Below are 16,229 nucleotides of genomic sequence, written 5' to 3'. Positions count from 1 at the left end.
GGATCTCAGCTCGCTGCAAGCTCCGCCTCCCGGGTTCCCGCCACTCTCCTGCCTCAGCCTCCCAAGTAGCTCGGACTACAGGTGCCCGCCACCTCGACCGGCTAGTTTTTTGGATTTTTTAGTAGAGACGGGGTTTCACTGTGTTAGCCAGGATGGTCTCGATCTCCTGACCTCGTGATCCGCCCGTCTCGGCCTCCCAAAGTGCTGGGATTACAGGCTTGAGCCACCGCGCCCGGCCTAATTTTTATATTTTTAGTAGAGATGGGCTTTCACCGTGTTGGCCAGGCTGGTCTTGAACGCCTGACCTCAGGTGATCTGCCCGCCTTAACCTCCCAAAGTGCTGGGATTACAGGCGTGAGCCACTGCAACTGGCCACTGGGCCAAAATTAAGGTGTTAGCAGAGCTTCCCTCCCTCCAGAGGCTCTAGAGGATAATCTGTTCCTTGCCTCTTCAGCTTCTGGTGGCTGCTGGCATTCCTTGGCTTGTGGTCACATTGCTGCAATCTTCAAAGCCAGCACATCTTCAAATCTGTCTGCTTTGTGTTCACATTGTCTTCTCCTCTATGTGTGTCACATCTCCCTCTGCCTCCCAGTTAGAAGGATATATGTGATTGCATTTAGGGCCCACCCTGATAACGCAGGATAACCTCCCCATCTCAAGGTCCTTCCTCACATCCACAAATGTTACCTTTTATCCAAAGAATGTAACATTCACAGGTTCCAGGAATTAGGGCCTGATATCTATAGGAGGCGATTTCTCAGCCTACTACAGCAGGTTACCTCAGTGTCTGTTTGGGGGAGCTTCATTTAAACTGGGGATGATCAGAGAAGGCCTCTCCAAAAAAGACATGCTGTCCACAAGATGGAAAGGATGAATAGGAGTTCGCCTGGGGAAGACTGGGGAAGAGTGTGCTAGAGAGAGGGAATGGTGTGTGCAAAGCCTGAGGTGAGAAAGCCTGCCTTGTGGCCAGCAGGGCCAGCAATGGGATCAATAGAGAAAGATGAGCTGGGACCTGAGAACCAGGAAGCCACATTAGGGATTTTTGTCTTTAAGAATAAGTTAGAGGCTGGGCACAGTGGCTCACGCCTGTAATCTCAGCACTGTGGGAGGCTGAGGTGGGCGGAGCACCTGAGGTGGAGACCAGCCTGGCCAACATGGCGTAACCCCTCCTCTACTAAAAATACAAAAATTAGTGGGGCGTGGTGGTACATGCCTGTAATCCCAGCTACTCGGGGGGCTGAGACAGGAGAATCGCTTGAACCCGGGAGACGGAGGTTGCAGTGAGCCGAGAGCATGCCATTGCACTCTAGCCTGGGTGACAGAGCAAGACTCCATCTCAAAAAAAAAAAAAAAAAGAAAAGAAAAATAATAAGTTAGAGCCAAATAATAAGTAAATAAGAACCAGAGTCAAACACAGTGGCTCATGCCTATAATCTCAGCCCCTTGGGAGGCTGAGGTGAGAGCATCACTTGAGCCCAGGATGAAACAGTTCAAGACCAGCCTGGGCAACATAATGAGACCCCATCTACAAAAAAAAAATTTTATTATTAATTGGGTGTGATGGCACATGCCTATAGTCCCAGCTACTCTCGGGAGGCTGAGGCAGGAGGATGTCTTGAGTCTAGGAGTTCAAGGCTACAGTGAGCTATGATCATACCACCACGCTCCAGCTTGGGTAAAAGAGCCACTGAAGGCTCTGGCATAAGGCAGGACAACATGGTCTCACATATTTTGTTTGCTTGTTTGTTTGTTTGAGATGGAGTTTCACTCTTATTGCCCAGACTGGAGTGCAACAGCACGATCTCGGCTCACCTCCACCTCCCAGGTTAAGTGGTTCTCCTGTCTCAGCCTCCTGAGTAGCTGGGATTACAGGCATGCACCACCACTCCTGTCTAATTTTGTGTTTTTAGTAGAGACGGGGTTTCTCTATGTTGGCCAGGCTGGTCTAGAACTTCCGACCTCAAGTGATCCATCCACCTCAGCCTCCCAAAGTGTTGGGATTACAGGCGTGAATGACCATGCCCAGCTTTGCTATGCTTTTTTTTCACATGCTAAGTAAACATTCATATTAGCACCTAGTTTAGTATTTATTTATTTATTTTTTTTATTGAGATGGTGTCTCACTTTTGTTGACCGGGCTGGAGTGCAGTGATGCGATCTTGGCTCACTGCAACCTCTGCCTCCCAGGTTCAAGTGATTTTCCTGTCCTAGCTTCCTGAGTAGCTGGTATTACAGGTGCCTGCCACCACACCTGGCTAATTTTTTGTATTTTTAGTAGAGACGGTGTTTCACCATGTTGGTCAGGCTGGTCTCAAACACCTGACCTCATGTGATCCACCTGCCTCGGCCTCCCAAAGTGCTGGGATTACACATGAGCCACCGCACCCGGCCTAGTTTTCTAGTTTCGTATTTATAATTTTGAATTTTACTTTTTTTTTAGAAGGAGTCTCACTCCGTTTCCAGGCTGGAGTACAGTGGCACAATCTCAGCTTACTGCAACGTCTGCCTCCTGGGTTCAAGCGATTCTCCTGGCCCAGCCTCCCGAGTAGCTGGGACTACAGGTGCGTGCCACCACACCCAGCTAATTTTTGTATTTTTAGTACAGACGGGGTTTCACCATGTTGGCCAGGATGGTCTCGATCTTGACCTCGTGATCCACCCACCTCGGCCTCCCAAAGTGCTGGGATGGCAAGTGTGAACCACCATGCCCGGCCTTACTTTCTTTTCTGAAAGAAGGCTCCTGAGCTTGTGTGAGCTTTAGGCCTCACCAAAGCTTTACCTGTTAACCCAGTAGCTTTAACTATTTTAATTTGCCCAAAGAAGGACTGAGAAGGGCGTGTTGCTAGCAGCCTTGCCTAGTCTGGAGCCAGTGTGTGAACACAGCCAGAAGGCATCGGGAGCCCTTTCTCTTCCCACCCTCACACTGAGCTCCATGAGCGCAGGAACTTCTTGTCCCTTTCTAGGCACTCATCACAGCACCTGGCATATGGCAGGCCTTCAGTCCAAAGATGGTAAGTGAATGAACCCGTGATGTACAAATGAAGGATGCTGCTGCTTGGTTTCTGGGAGTTGGGAGTTGGGGAACACACTTAAAGGCACTATGGCACATGAGTTGGCTGACCTGAGCTTTCCCAGGAGTTCCTGTGTGGGGCTGAGTCTAGACCAACGCCCCAGGGGCTGATGAGGGAGGGAAGGAGGACAAGATAAGACAGCCTTGGCTGATGAGCAGGAGGACATGTGCTTCCCTCCTCACTAAGCCACAGAATCACCTCTCAGAGATTTTTCTGGTAAGGGTTCCTGACCGCATGTCAGTGGGACCTAAGCAAAGGTTTTCTCTGTCCCCTGACCTGCAGCTGAACCTCAAATCCCATTGGTTCTCAGGGGTACAGGATGGACAGATGACAGCAAAGCACTCAGCAAGTGAAGTGGGAAGACACACAGTTTACACAACCTCTCTGGGTGTCAGATTCTGGAATATGCGTAACTTTAGGCAGGTTGCTTCACCTTTCGGAACCTCAGCTTCCACATCTGTGAAATGGAGCAATACAAGTTCCTACTTCACAAGGTTGTGATGAGAATTAAGTGGAAAGAGACCTGTAAAGCAGTTAGCACAAGGCTTGGCACATAGTAAGTGCCTAATAAGTATTTATTATTAAGACCAGACACAATTGGCTGGGTTTGGTGGCTCACGCCTGTAATCCCAGCACTTTGGGAGGCTGAGGCAGGCAGATCACCTGAAGTCAGGAATTTGAGACCAGCCTGGCCAACATGGTGAAACTCCATTGCTACCAAAAAATACAAGAATGAGCCGGGCATGCTGTTGCCCACCTGTAGTCCCAGCTACTGGAGAGACTGAGATGGGAGAATCGCTTGAACCCGGAAGGCGGAGGTTGCAGTGAGCTCAGATTGTGCCACTGCACTCCAACCTGGGCAATGGAGTGAGACTCTGTCTCAAAAAGTAAAATAAAATTAAATTAAGTTAAATTAAATAAAATGGACTTCCCTATGTCAGTTCCCAATTTCTTTTTCCCTGACATTTCATTGGTTTCTGAAGTCTTGCTGTCCAATAACAACCTACCATTCTTGTCCAATCACCCCATTTTATTTATTATTGCTATTATTTTGAGGCAGGGTCTTGCTCTGTCGCCCAGGGTGGAGTGCAGTGGCACCATTTCAGCTCACCACAATCTCTGCCTCCCAGATTCAAGTGATTCTCGTGCCTCAGCCTCCCAAGTAGCTGGGATTAGAGGCATACACCACCATCACTGGCTAATTTTTTTGTATTTTTAGTAGAGATGAGGTTTCACCATGTTGGCCAGGCTGGTCTCAAACTCCTGACCTCAAGTGATCTGCCCACCTTGGCCTCCCAAAGAGCTAGGATTACAGGTGTGAGCCACCATGCCTGGTCTATTTATTTATTTATTTATTTATTATTTTTGAGACAGAGTTTCACTCTGTTGCCCAGGCTGGAGTGCAGTGGCACGATCTCAGCTCAATGCAACCTCTGCCTCCCAGGTTCAAGTGATTCTCCTGCCTCAGCCTCCTGAGTAGCTCGAATTACAGGTGCATGACTCCATATCTGGCAATTTTTTTTTTTTTCTTTTGAGACAGAGTCTTGCTCTGTCACCCAGGCTGGAGTGCAGTGGTGTGATCTCGGCTCACTGCAAGCTCTGCCTCCCAGGTTCACTCCATTCTCCTACCTCAGCCTCTCGAGTAGCTGGGACTACAGGTGGGTGCCACCACGCCCAGCTAATTGTTTTGTATTATTAGTAGAGACGGTGTTTCACCGTGTTAGCCAGGATGGTCTTGATCTCCTGAACTCGTGATCTGTCCACCTCGGCCTCCCAAAGTGCTGGGATTACAGGCGTGAGCCATCGTGCCCAGCCCCCGGCTAATTTTTGTATTTTTAGTAGAGATGGGGTTTCACCTTCTTGACCAGGCTGGTCTTGAACTCCTGCCTTCAGGTGACCTGCCCACCTTGGCCTCCTAAAATGCTGGGATTATGGGCATCAGTCACTATGCCCAGCCTATTTATTATTATTATTATCATTATTTTTTTTTTGAGACAAAGTCTCGCTGTGTTGCCCAGGCTGGAGTGCAGTGGCATGATGTCAGCTCACCTTGTTGGCCAGGCTGGTCTTAAATTTCAGACCTCACGATCTGCCGCCTCAGCCCTATTTATTATTTTTTATCTATAGGATCCTGCTCCCCAAGTGAGATTTCCCGGTTTTCGTTCTAAAATATAAAAAATACAAATAATAATACTGCATAATCCAAATCATACTACTCAGAATTGACAACTGTTAAAAGTTTATTATATCTGGGAGGCTGAGGCAGGCGGATCACCTGAGATCGGGAGTTCAAAACCAGCCTGGCCAACATGGTGAAACCCTGTCTCTACTAAAAATACAAAAATTAGCCAGGCAGGCCTGTTATTCCAGCTACTTGGGAGGCTGAGGCAGGAGAATTGCTTGAACCAAGGAAATAGAGGTTGCAGTCAGCTGAGACTGTGCTACTGCACTCCAGCCTGGGTAACAGAGTAAGATTCTGTCTCAGAAAAAAAAGAAAAAAAAGAAAGAAAGTTTATCATATCTGCTGAAACTTACGTTGTATTTTTTAGTTACAAATAGAGTTGAAGCCCACTTTGTCCCCCATTCTCTGTCCCAGCTCTTCCCCGCTTCTCCCCCTAACGTCCCCACACTTACTATCATATGTAGCATATGCAATCAAAGAATAATATGAGTACTACTGTTCAGTGTATGCATTTCAAAATTGCACACACGGTATCAAATTGCACATATCATTTTACCACTTGCTACTTTTTATTTCAACATTTTTTTTTTAAGATGGATTCTTGCTCTTGTTGCCCAGGCTGGAGTGCAATGGCACGATCTAGGCTCACTGTAACCTCCGCCCACCCAGGTTCAATCAATTTTCCTGCCTCAGCCTCCTGAGTAGCTGGGATTACAGGCACGTGCCACCATGCCAGGCTAATTTTTGTATTTTTAGTAAAGATGGGGTTTCACCATGTTGGTCAGGCTTGTCTCGTACACCTGACCTTGTGATCTACCCACCTCGGCCTCCCAAAATGCTGGGATTACAGGCGTGAGCCATCGCACCCGGCCTGCATTCCCCTTTGAGATGCATTTAGGATCTTTCCAGATGACTTGTCCAAGGTCACACAGGAGTCAGATGGCCTTTCCACTACCCCATGGCATAGATGCATAGTTACTCTGTGAGCTAATATAATTCAGAATTCAGAGCTCTTGCCCATGGTCACCAGTGGAATCCACCAGCCATCTCCCTGGCTCTGCTCTCCTCTCTTCTTTTCATCTCCTGGGATCCCATGATTCAGAGCAAGCTGGGCTTCAGGATGTGGGCAAGGGGGATTTTAGATGGAAGGGTCTTTCCTCCAGGACAGAATGGTAAGCCACTCCTGGTCTGGACTTAATTGTTCCAAGATGTCATTAGAATTGGTGGACACTTTTATTTTTTTAATGATTAGCAAAGGACAAGGCTTTTGGTGGTCATTAGTATTGTTCATCAAATATTCCACTTCTCCCCATTGTGGGTACATGGTAGGATGAACTTCCCTGTTTCTTCAGAGTTAAGTGTAGCTCTGTGATGTACTTTGTCAAAAAAAAAAAAAAAAAAATCAGAGGAAATAACATGTATCACTTCCAGGTGGGTGCTCTAAGAGCAACGTGCAATTTACTACATTTTCTCTTGGCTCCAGGAATGACAACTGGCAATGTTCAAGCTGGTGGCTGCTCTATCAACTTTGAACCTGGAGTAAAGACAGCGCAAAACAGAGCCCACGACAGTCCCACAATGCGTGTTTGAAGCCACTCACTTGGGGGTTGTTACTGCAGCACAACGCAGCCCATCCTGACTGATACAGGGTCATGTCTGGTGAGTCAAAGCCACGAGCCTGGTGAAAACCTACCAAGGCCCATCCTTTTCTTAAACCTGAGTTTGGAGACTCCAAGCCCACTCCCTGGTCTCTCAGATAAACCTGCTGCAGAGGAAAGAAAGATATTCCTTGGTGGCCCGATTGGAATGAAAAACTTCAGGATTGAGAAGGCAGGGGATTCTTAGACCTTAAAAAGCAATCTATGTTAGACAAGTTCGAGGCTGAGTGAGTCATTTCTCAGTTGAACGTCCTTGGGCTGGTGGAAGATTAAATGAAGTACATACACCAAGTGCCTAGCATAGCACACTGTGAGCTCTGGACACAAAGATACTCACCAAAACCTTGTCGTTAATTAGAAACCAAGAATCCAACAATAGAGGAACAGTTAACTAATTATGGTACGTTCATGTACTGCTACATAGCTAAAAGGGGGGGAAGAAAGGAAGAAGGTAGGGCAACGTAATATGTAGGTTATGATAGAACATTGTTAAGTGAAAAGAGCACATTATCAAACAGGTTAGCTTTGGAAACAGACCCAGAATTGAGTCCCAGCTCTCCTAGCTGTGTGTCTTGGGCAAGGCTTTTTTTTTTTTTTTGAGATGGAGTTTTGTTCTTCTTGCCCAGGCTGGAGTGCAATGGTGCGGTCTCGGCTCACTGCAACCTCCACCTCCTGGGTTCAAGCGATTCTCCTGCCTCAGCCTCCCGAGTAACTGGGATTACAGGCATGTGCCACCACCCCCAGCTACTTTTGTATTTTTAGTAGAGATGGTGTTTCACCATGTTGGTCAGACTGGTCTTGAACTCCCAACCTTAGGTGATCCGCCCGCCTCGGCCTCCCAAAGTGCTGGGATTACAGGCGTGAGCCACTGTACCTGGCGAGCCAGGCTCTTAACTGCTCCAAACTTCACAGATTGGCAAAAACAGAAGCTTAATAAATGTGAGCTATTACTCTATTGTTGTCATTATTAGTAATAAATCTATGGGTCAACGTTGGCTGGGCACCTGACTTCCATTATCATAGCTCTGTGGTCTTGTAATCCATCTCCCCCATGACCTTGTGAAGTTGATCTTAATCCATTTTACAGACACAAATACTGAGGCTCAGAAAGTTTAAGCCAGTTGCCCAAAGTCCCCAAGTCACGAATAGGAGAGTGAAGATTTGAATCCAGTTTTGTCTGGTTGCAAAATTCACTCTCTTAACCATTGTGCCCTGCTGGCGCCTGGCACAGTAATACAGTTTCATTGTCATAGGATTGCCGGGCTTTGTTTCTGATGGAGTCAGGGTGACTTTGAGACAGGGTGTTACTCCCATTCCCTAGTCTGGAGTGCAGTGGTACCATCTCGGCTCACTGCAACCTCTGCCTCCCAGGCTCCAGTGATTCTCCTGCCTTAGCGTCCTGAGTAGCAGCTAGAACTATAGGCACACACCACTGTGCCGGCTAATTTTTGTATTTTTTTGTAGAGATGGGGTTTCACCATGTTGCCCAGGCTGGTCTCGAACTCCTGAGCTCAAGTGATCCACCTGTCTTCACCTCCCAAAGTGCTGGGATTACAGGTGTGAACCACCACACTCAGCCCATCCTGGGTTACGTGACTTGTAAAGTCATGCCTCCAAGGGAACACCACAGACAAGTCCAAGTGAGTAAAATTGTCTGGTGAGCAGCTGTCAACTTTTAAGTGCTTACAGCCCACTTTTGAGTACTTGCAGCCAACTCACTTTCATGATAGTAAACAAGTCAGCAATGAGGAGCCCAGCCTCCAAGATGGCCTCATGATCTTCACCTCCTGGTACTCACATACTTATATGGTCCTTTCCCACAATGAGTGGAGCTGACCTGTGTTACCAACAGGATATTCAGGAACAATAGTGCATAACTTCTGAAGCTAGACATAAAAGAAAATGTGGCCTCCACCTTGTTCTCCCTTGCTCTGGAGGAAGCTCACCTCCATGATGTAAGGACATTAAAGAAGCCCACCAGAAGCCGGGCACGGTGGCTCATGCCTGTAATCCCAGCACTTTGGGAGGCCAAGGTGGGTGGATCACAAGGTCAGGAGATCGAGACCATCCTGGCCAACATGGTGAAACCCCGTCTCTACTAAAATACAAAATTAGCTGGGCATGGTGATGGGCGCCTGTAATCCCAGCTACTCAGGAGGCTGAGGCAGGAGAATCGTCTGAACCCAGGAGGTGGAGGTTGCAGTGAGCCAAGATCAGTGCCATTCATTGCACTCCAACCTGGGTCACAAGGCAAGACTCCGTCTCAAACAAACAAATAAACAAACAAACAAACAAAAAGAAGCCCAACAGAAAGGTCTACATGGTGAAGAACTGAGGCCTGCTGCCAACAGTCATGTTGGTGCACCAGTCTTGGAAGCAGATCCTCCAGCCGCAGTCAAGCCTTCAGATGACTGCGGACCTGGCTGACATCTTGGTTACAACTTCATGAGTGACCCCGTGCCAGCAGAACCCAGCTAAATCACTCCTGAAATCCAGATCCACAGAAACTGTGAGGTAATACATATGTATTGTTTTAAGCCACTAAGTTTGGGGTAATTTGCTACACAGTAATAGATAACTAACACAACCATATTATCACAGTACAAGGAAAAAAACTTCCTTGAATATATTTTTTTAAAAAAATGAATTATCACATGGTCTCCTTTGTCCCCTTTGGCACACGGGCTGGAAGAACTAACCCTTCCATACAAAGCATCCTCTTGTATGTACTCACCTGGACAAACTCTCACAGCTCTTGATAAACACACCACCTTTCTCCTGCATCAACTCCAGAATAGGCCTCCCATCTATCCCATCTATCCTCTGACTTGCAGCAAGTGAATGCCTTTTTGTACCATTCTGACAGTCCAATTCAAACAAAAAGCACTAGAATAATATATACCCTGGATTATAGCAAAAATAAATTTTATGTGCTAGTAAAAACTTGGCAAGGCCAGGGGTGGTAGTGCACACCTGTAATCCCAGCGCTTTCAGAGGCTGAGGCAGGCAGATCCCTTGAGCATAGGAGTTCAAGACCAGCCTGGGCAATGTGGCAAAACTTCATCTCTACAAAAAATACAAAAATTAGGCCGGGTGCAGTGGCTCATGCCTGTAATCCCAGCACTTTGGGAGGCCGAGGTGGGTGATCACCTGAGGTCGGGAGTTCGAGACCAGCCTGACCAACATGGTGAAACCCCGTCTCTACTAAAAATACAAAATTAGCTGGGCGTGGTGGCTCATGCCTGTAATCCCAGCTATTCAGGGAGGCTGAGGCAGGAGAATCGCTTGAACATGGGAGGCAGAGGTTGCAGTGAGCTGAGATCATGCCATTGCACTCCAGCTCGGGCAACAAGAGTGAAACTCCATCTCCGAAAAAAAAACAAAAAAACAAAAATACAAAAATTAGCTAGGAGTGGTGGCACACGCCTGTAGTCCCAGCTGCTTGGGAGCTGAGGTGGGAGGATGGCTTGAGCCTGGGAAGTCAAGGCTGCAGTGAGCTGAGATTGTGTCACTGCACTCCAGCCTGGGTGACAGAGTGAGATCCTGTCTCTAAAAGAAAAAAAAAAAAAAAGGCCGGTCGTGGTGGCTCACACCTTTAATCCCAACACTTTGGGAGGCCGAGGTGGTAGATCACTTGAAGTCGAGTTTGAGACCAGCCTAGTCAACATGGCGAAACCCTGTCTCTACTAAAAATACAAAAAATTAGTCGAGCGTGGTGGTGCGTACCTATAATCTCAGCTACTAGGGAGGCTGAGGCAGAAGAATTGCTTGAACCTGGGAGGCAGAGGCTGCAGTGAGCCGAGATCGAGCCACTGCACTCCAGCCTGAGTGACAGCAAGACTCCATCTCAAAAAAAAACAACCAAAAAACCCTTGGTGATACCTTTCGGAGGCCATCCATAAGACCACAGCCTACCGTACTAAGTGGTTTCATCAATAGCTGTAAAAGAAAAAAAAAACTTCACTTCCTTTGAGCTCAAACCCCTCCTTCTGCTCTAGCTGGGGATGTGGGGGTTCTGTCCCCTCAACACAATCTTCTTCTAGGCCTCTCAAATCTATTCAGGACAACCAGCTGGAGAGAAGCTCCTCCTTCCTATGGTGAAATCTGCTTTCAGTGGAGAGGAGCAGGTAGTGAGACTTTGCAGTGGCAATACTCTGGTTCAGATTCAGAGCTGCTGCTTCTTAGCTCTGTCACCCTGGGTAAGTTACTTAACACCATTGTACCTGAGCTTCCTCTTCCCAGCTACGGAGCTAATAATAGCACTTTCCTCACAGAGTTGTTGAAGGGACCAAACAAGAAAAGGATCGTCTAGAGTTTAGCACATTGCTTGGCAATTAGTACCAGCTCCTTCTCTTTTTATTGTTAATCAAGAATAATAGCAATAGCCAGGCACGGTGGCTCATGCCTGTAATCCCAGCACTTTGGGAGATCAAGGCAGGAGGATCACTTGAGCCCAGGAGTTCAAGATCAGCCTGGGCAATAAAGCGAGACCTCATCTCCACTAAAAATTAAAAACATATATATATATATATTGGCCAGGCGCGGTGGCTCATGCCTGTAATCCCAGCACTTTGGGAGGCTGAGGTAGGCGGATCATCTAAGGTCGGGAGTTCAAGATCAGCCTGACCAACACGGAGAAACCCCGTCTCTACTAAAAATAAAAAATTAGCCAGGCGTGGTGGTGCATACCTGTAATCCCAGCTACTCAGGAGGCTAAGGTGAGAGAATCCCTTGACCCCGGGAGGCAGAGGTTGTGGTGGTGAGCCAAGATCACACCATTGCACTCCAGCCTGGGCAACAAGAGTGAAACTCTGTCTTTAAAATAAAATAAAAAAGGCAGGGCGCGGTGGCTCAAGCTGGGAATCCCAGCCACTTGAGCTGAGAAGGCGATCACGAAGTCAGATATCGGGAGACCATCCTGGTTAAACACCGGGAAACCCCGTTCTACTAAAAACAAAAACTAGCCGGGCGAGTGGCGGCGCCTGTAGTCACCCAGCTACTCGGAGCTGAGGCAGGAGAATGGCGTAACCCGAGGCGGCTTGTGCAGTGAGCCTGAGATCTGCCCTGCATTCCAGTCCGGGACAGAGCAGCTCCGCCTCAAAAAAAAAATAAAAAAAGGGGCGCGGTGGCTCAAGCCTGTAATCCCACCTTTGGGAGGCCAGACGGTTATCACAGTCAGAGATCGATGACCATCCTGGCTAACCGTGAACCCCGTCTCTACTAAAAAAAAAAAATCTAGCCGGAGAAGTGGCGGCGCCTTAGCCCAGCTATCTTCGTAGCTGAGCAGGAGAATGCGTTGAACCTTGTGGCGGAGCTTGCAGTGAGCTAGATCCGGCACTGCACTCCAGCCCGGAGACAGAGCGAACCTGCCGTTCTAAAAAAAAAAAAATAAAAAATAAAAATAAAAAAATAAAAAAATAAAAAAAATAAAAATAAAAAAAAAAAATAAAAAAAAAAAAAATAAAAATAGCTGGGCATGGTGGCACATGCCTCTAGTCCCAGGTACTTGGGAGGCTGAGGAAGGAGGATCCCTTGAGCCCAGAGTGTTGAGGCTGCAGTGAGCAGTGATCACACCACTGCACTCCAGCCTGAGCGACAGAGCAAGTCCCTGTCTCAAAAAAAGAATAAAAGAATAATAGCAATAATGATATCTACTAGGCCACGTGTGGTGGCTCACATGTGTAATCACAGCACTTTGGAAGGCCCAGGCAGGCGAAACATCTGAGGTCAGGAGTTCAAGACCAGTCTAGCCAACATGGTGAAACCCCATCTTTATTAAACAAACAAACAAAAATTAGCCAGGTGTGGTGGCACATGCCTGTAATCTCAGCTACTTGGGAGGCTGAGGCAGGAAAATCGCTTGAACCCAGGAAGTGGAGGTTGCAGTGAGCCAATATCACGCCACTGCACTCCAGCCTGGGCAATAGAGTGGGACTCTGTCTCTAATAATAATAATAATAATAATAGCTACTATTTAGTAAGGGTTTACCACATGGCTAGCATCCTTTACATGCACTGTCTCATTTAATCTTGTGAGATAGGGCCTCTTACTTTTCCCCATTTTAGAAATGAGGAAGCTGAGGCACAGAGAGGTGAAGTGCTTTGCCCAAAATTACACAGACTCAGGTAATCAGGTATAGGAACCCTCACCCTTAACCACTTTGCTCAGCAACATCCCAAGAGGAATGGAGCGAAGGGCCCTGTAAACACTAGGAACACTGCAGGGATTGAGGAGAACAGAAGGGGCAGAGTGAGGTCATGCAGTAAAGGAACAGTCCAGAGGAGAAGAGACTTTCCCAAGTGGCAGACACAGCAGTGGCATGGAGTCCTCTGTGAGCACCACCATCTGTCTGTCTTGTCTGTAGTGGGAGTGTTGGGCCTCCTGTGTGTGTGGCAGAGCCACACTCTCTAGCACCTGCTACCAAGGACCCTGAGCTGCTACAGTGGCAGGGTGCCACAGCAGCATGGACACCCTACCGAGGCCTGGGTTTGCCCATGCCAAGAGCCCTGCTGACAGCTCCGCCTTGCCCTTCCTGAACACCTGCTGTGGCCACAACACAGCACTGGCTCATTAAAATCAGGGTCTGCCAGAGGGGAAAGTCAGGCCATTTCATTTGCCCAGATGCAACAGCATAAGATGGCTGGACACAGTGGCTCACATCTGTAATCCCTTTGTACTTTGGGGGGTGGAGGAGGGCAGATAGATTGAGCCCAGGAGTTCAAGACCAGCCTGGGCAACATGGTGAAACCCCATTCTACCAAAAATACAAAAGTTAGCCAGGAATGGTGGCATGCGCCTAGTAAGCAGCTACTCAGGAGGCTGAGGTGGGAGGATCCCTTGAGCCCGGAAAGTCAAGGCTGCAGTGAGCCGGGACTGTGTCAGTGCACTCCAGCCTGGGCAATGAAGCAAGATATAGTAGCATAACATGGAACCAGTTTTGGCCCAACACCATCATCTGGTGTTGCTCAACCAGGAAAACAAACTCACAGAACCAGCAGTGTCCACAGCTCTGGGCCAGAGAGGGTCAGCAGGTTCGGGGCACTCATCCTCCAGGCTCTGACCCCAGGGAACTCCTGTGATGCAAATAATAATAAGAGCTATAGAGGTGTCTATCAGGCCCCAAGCCCTGTACATTCTGTGCCTGGGAGTCAGAGAGGTTGAGTTGCTAGGAAAGGTGGCCCGGCTGGTAAGCCTTCTGTTGATTGTGGCAAAGACAAGGGGCTACCTGCATGGACATGAAGATCACTGTGAAAGAACAGGGACAGTTGAAGCCACTGGACAAGGTGGATTTGGTGCAGCCCCTCAGAAAAGACTTATAAGTGGGGAGGCAGGACAGTGTAGTGCTGTGGCTCTCAATCTAAGACGATTTTGTCCCCAGTGGACTTCTGGACATATTTAGAGACATTTTGGTTTTCATATCTAGAGAGGGAGGTGCTATTGGCATCTGCTGGGTAGACACAAGAGATGCTGCTAATTATGCTGTGATGCACAGGACAATAACCCACAAGGCTGAATTATATGGCCCAAAATGTCAATAGTGGTTGAGAGGGCATCGAGCCTCATAATCCACCAGGGGCATCACCAGCAGGTGCTTAACCTCCTGCTCCCCCTTTGTAAAACTGGGGATACCAAATTTCTGCCTCACAGAGCTGACCTATTACCAGTAAAGTGCTTTCTACAGGCAGGCTCATAGTAATACTCCATCATTGTTGCTATGTTCATTATCAAGAACGTGCACTCTGCAGAAGAGCACTGACCAGGTAGACCCTGAGGAGGGCCATGAGAGAAACTGATCCAACGCTTGAGAGGGCGGAAGATGCCGGAAGAGGCCGTGACTACCCATTCTGGCATTCGGCGCCTTCCCTGGTCTTGTTTCAGCCTACTTTGCTTGCCTGGCCTCCGGCTGCTCTGGTCTATTCAGTGGGCCAGCACACATGCAACTTCTTCCTATGTCCACCGTCCCCACCCCACAAGAACCTCTTCCTCCAAGGAGCTGTCTTGACCAGCCCAACCTTTAAGAATCACATAGCCCTTATCACAAATGGATCAATAGGGTGGCTACAGAGATACAAGACAATGATATCCATAAAGACTCTGAAAAACAGACATACATTCTCAATTATACACACAGACACACACATGCAACCTCAAGATGCCCTGTAGCCCTGGTCACAGACGGATCACAAATGTATTACCATACACATGCACACACACAAATACACAAGCATAACATGATCTCAGACAGGAGTCCCGTATACACATACACATTTATACAATACTGGCACACACAAAAAACCCCGACACATACCTCCCAAGGGTATGCTGTCACATTCCCAAACTCATAAATTCACATAAATAGGCATATTTAAATACAAACCCAGGAAAGCCCATAGGTCTCATACACACAGTTAACACCTAGGCATATAAAGATATACACCTGTCCATATACACAGAAATATATTCTTGGCACACAACCTCATATACAGCTATTAATGTGCTTACATACATAAGGCATACATATATATACATTATTCAATGACACATACACTCCTATATATTCACCCAAACACACATATGTAACAGACATACAAAAAGACATTAAAAAAAATTCCATTTGTCCGTTTCTATACACATAGACGTCCTCCCATGGTACATTTTATTCATTCATCATTTATATTACAAAACATTGCTAAGGAAACTTCCTTGGTGTGACTTCCAAATTCAACCTTGTGTTATAGCTACTGGTGTAGACTAGCAAAAATGCATAGAGTAGTCTCATTTCTCCCTTTAAATTTCCACTTGCGGATATGCCTTGTGGATTTGCCCTCTCCCCGGCGAGCCCCCACCTCTCTGTGTTCCTTTTTTTTTTTTTTTTTGAGACAGAGTCTCACTCTGTTGCCCAGGCTGGAGTGCAGTGGCGCGATCTCGGCTCACTGTAGCCTCCGCCTCCCAGGTTCAAGCGATTCTCCTCCTGCCTCAGCCTCTCAAGTAGCTGGGACTTCAGGCGCGCACCACCACGCCCAGCTAATTTTTGTATTTTTAGTAGAGACGGCGTTTCGCCACGCTGGCCTGGCTGGTCTTGTACTCCTGACCTCAGGTGATTCGCCCGCCTTGGCCTCCCAAAGTGCTGGGATTGCGGGCCTGAGCCACCGCGCCCGGCCCCTCTGTTCCGTTTTGACTGCCCAGTCCCTCAGGCCTCCGCTGGAAGGCGCTCACTAAAGGTTCAGAGTCCCGGCCGGGCGCGGTGGCTCAAGCCTGTAATCCCAGCACTTTGGGAGGCCGAGACGGGCGGATCACGAGGTCAGTAGATCGAGACC

The sequence above is a fragment of the Rhinopithecus bieti genome, unplaced genomic scaffold (assembly GCF_001698545.2).
Source record: "Rhinopithecus bieti isolate Rb0 unplaced genomic scaffold, ASM169854v2 scaffold_7673, whole genome shotgun sequence".
NCBI lineage: Eukaryota > Metazoa > Chordata > Mammalia > Primates > Cercopithecidae > Rhinopithecus > Rhinopithecus bieti.
Note: the sequence above shows the minus strand (reverse complement) of the source record.